The sequence below is a fragment of the Thunnus thynnus genome, chromosome 19 (genome assembly GCF_963924715.1).
Source record: "Thunnus thynnus chromosome 19, fThuThy2.1, whole genome shotgun sequence".
Lineage (NCBI taxonomy): Eukaryota > Metazoa > Chordata > Actinopteri > Scombriformes > Scombridae > Thunnus > Thunnus thynnus.
Window position 1 is genome coordinate 28,813,442 of NC_089535.1, and position 3,907 is coordinate 28,817,348.

A 3,907-nucleotide genomic window follows, 5' to 3' on the forward strand; every position below is an offset into this window, starting at 1 on the left:
GGCATACGATCAAAAACTTTCACCTTTGGAGAAAACTAAAGATTCCTGCACACTCAAACGGAGTGTTCTGTATGAATTTTGCCTGATTACGGTCTGACGACCAAAATATTGTGTTGAAGTGATGGAGAGTGTGTGGGATTCTTTGGTTTTCTTCCCCTCAGTAGAACTAAAGTACTGATCACAGCACTGACTGACAAAATAAGACTGAAACTTAGACTGAAACATTTACCATAAATGATAATCTGCCTAAAAAGACGATCAGGGTTGATTGGCCAGTGATGCTGTCCCTTGTAGCCCTGAGCAAGTAGCAGGTTAAAAATCACGTAAACCATTACGATTTGTCACAGATCCCCCCCCCCCCCCCCCCCCACACACACACACACACTCCCCAGCATGTTGTGTATTCTGGCTACAGAGAGAGCCCAGAGGCAGACGTAGTGTATGCTGCAGTGGAAAGAGCCCAACAAGATTACAGACATCTGTTTGCCCTCATGATTAAAAAAAAAAGGGGGGAAAAGATTCATGCAAATGATCCACAGCAGTGTAATTAGGCGAGGAATATCAATGAAGTAATTACTGTTACAGTGATGGTGGAGACGCTTTGACAACACACACATCTTATTCCTCCTTCTCCAGGGAGAATCCCAGGCAGAACACAGGAGAAAGAGAGAAGAACAGATGATATAAAGGAGCACAGAGCAGGAAAGGAAACAACAGAGAATCATGAAAACACAGTGTGTGTTTGTATTTGTGTGTGAATGACTGAGGTCTCCTCTGAGAGCAGGGAGCTAATAATGTGGACAGCTTGGAGCAAGCAGGTTTTGGATGAGCCCTTGGGGTCTTGTGTCGTCTCAGCCTGCTAAATGCCAGTCAGATTCCCAGGAGAGGCTTGCAGCGCCGATAAAACGATTAAACAGGAGAAAAGAGGAGAAAGCGGGGAAAGAGGGAGGGGGAGAGAGAGAAATACGTAGCCAACATGTATCTGTCAGAGCTGAGAGCTTCTATCCTCTGAGCTCATGCAGAGAGAAAGAATTGGGAAGACAACAAAATGAAAGCATGAAAGCAAGGAAAACAAAGAAAACATGGTTTGCAATTTGCAAAGTCAAAGTCTTGAGTCATTACTAAAGTACTCAGAGCACTTATCTGTGCCATTACCTACACATTTTTTGTTATTTTCGACAGGTTTTTCAAACTAAATACAAACTAGGACGTTTGCTTTCATTCATGGCAGCAACGCTATCTCATTCATCAGCTCTTTGGCTAACAGCTGACTAGTTACATCCAATCCTATCCATTCAGGAGTGCAGAGCAGCCATTATAACCATAAGAGTTTGCTCTATGACTGTATTGATACCTTCAAACCAACATGGTTTGCTGCTGTAGTTCCCTCCACCATCCCATCCTCCTGCTTATGAGATAAGCATGGTATTACAGATTTAAGAAGATTTAATGTTCATGTGTGTGTATGGTGAGGAAGGAATAGTCTAAAACTACTAAAGCAATGTCACCTTTGATTCTAAGAGACAAAAGTCAGAATTCATACAAACACAAGAGGTTCTTGTCAGAAACTGTAAATGTAAAAGCTAAGAAGGACTTCTGGTTTCCAGCCCATAGAGCAGAGGCATTAGAGCCAGATGTCTTCCTGCTCGCTGTACTCATGAATGTTATGAAGATTATTTACAGATTTTCAATGGACCTAGTGGATCAAATTCTGATAATATAAAGATTGTGATACTCAGATGCAATGATTGTTTATGGGATTGCGTGCCTTGCAAACCTTTGAGTCTTGGATCAAATGACCAGTGCTGTCTTTTCCTCATAAGGACAGTCACCTTCTTTTGGGTTGTGTAGGTGTGCGTCAGTGTTATTCATCCATAAGATGCATATTCACTCCATGAACAGTGGGAGCAGTATATCAGGATGTGAAAGTAGGAGCTGAACAAAAAACAATGGCAGGATGTTTTGAAGTGAAACTTACAGATAAAGGTCTAACATACCATCTACAAAGGAGCAGCTACCACTTTTTATGCTGTGATCTTATTAGCAACATAGTATTGCCGTGTGTAGTCATGTTTACACTGAGCAAAAGTTCCACAAGATACTTTGTATTTAGACAGAGATATTCAGTCCTGATCTACTGCCAGAGTTTATACACTTTTTAATCCTCCAGGTACACATATAGTATACCAGCAACTGTAAACACTGCAACTTTCATCACAGCCTCTTTGCTACATGGTAGGTGATGTATTGTACGTGTATATATGTGTTTGTGTACAGTATATGTGTGTGTGTGTGTGTGTGAACAGACTGCACCTCCTCTGAGATGCCCCCACTAACCGGATCTCCTCAAAACAACCCCCTTGCACTGAGCCAATAATATTATAAGAAACAGCAGACACACTGTTTTCCTCCCAAACATCTGACAAAGTGACAGATTTGTGCCTGAACATCATGGCACTAAAAAGCAACAAATAACATTACACTGTCACAACAGTATGTTATTCTACCGTTGAGGTGTCAGTAGGGGGTAGGATGGATTTACACATCAATCACAGTACTCTCATATCTGAAAGACCAACATCTTGCCTTTGCTTTGACCTTCCGTACTTACTATGTTAGGCTTCACACAGTTTTCTTGTACAATGACGGATTACTATCATTTAGGGGTGCTAACATTCAGTTGGACTTTAAAGTGGGGGAGATAAAAATGGATAAACTGTTGGTTTGTTAACAACCTGACTGACAATCTGACTTTGTCGCAGTGATTTCACCATGCTCCCAGGTCTCAGCAATTAAATGGATGATTACAGTGTTATCATAACTGATGTAAATGATGACAGAAACTATGGATATTTAGACTTAAGTTGTAATAAACCAGAGTTATCCTTTGAATTTATATTTAATTTGTGGAAATGTGCCTGAAAGCAGCCAGTATGTTACAATGTATGAAGAAAGTGGGTCGTAAGCACAAAAACAGACTATTAGCTGCTGTGGGCAGTGACTCTAAAACAAGCCAATCAGTGGTAGAGTCTGGAGTGTGGGGCATATAAAACAGTGTCCACACTATGACGTCTGTGTGTCTCATATTGTTGTGAGGGACAGGGAGGATCTGGTTCTTATTTTCTCTATGGCTCGTCATTGACAATAAAAATAATTAATTTAACAAACTTGCCTGACATGCCGTCCCACCCTAGGATTCGCTATAAATTTGATGGTTATGAGCCTACACAACACAATAGTTCTGCTCCTTCAACCCTGTGCCCTGCGCCTCCAGCCTCCCCCCACCCCCCACCCCCGGTGGCTCGGTGGTTTGGCTCTGCTGCTGTGGCTCAGTCTTTGATCCCCAGGCCCATCATGAATCTACTGCATAAACGCCTTCATGTCAGGGACACTTTTAGAGCTGCAGTTCTCTGAGCTCAGACATTGATGACGTGCAGAGGTGGTGCTGGGCTGGAAAGGGGTATTCGCAGATAAAACTATGAGCCATAAAAAAATGTGGTGTCTGCTGGAAGGTAAAACCCACAGACCAGACACCATTTATTGGCTATCGACTTCCACTCAGGCCTAAACAACACCAACAGGGAAGTACACACAATCCTAAAGACTGCTACATGATACCAGATTGTTCCTGTGGTTGAAATTTCCCCTTTTCTACGTCACATCAACATCTTGTTAGTGAACTAAGATTTTTAAAAAAATAAAAGTATTCTATTCTTGTCACCTTTAATAGATGAACTTTCCAACAAAAAAAGTCTATAGACTATGTAGTCATGATAACAGCCTTTTCATACATTCTGCATCAGATGGCTTTCACACGTATGATTAACTGAAGACATGTAAGAATAATTATATGTATGAACAACAGCTGGCACAATATGAATGGACTCTTAAGGAAGGGAAAATAAAC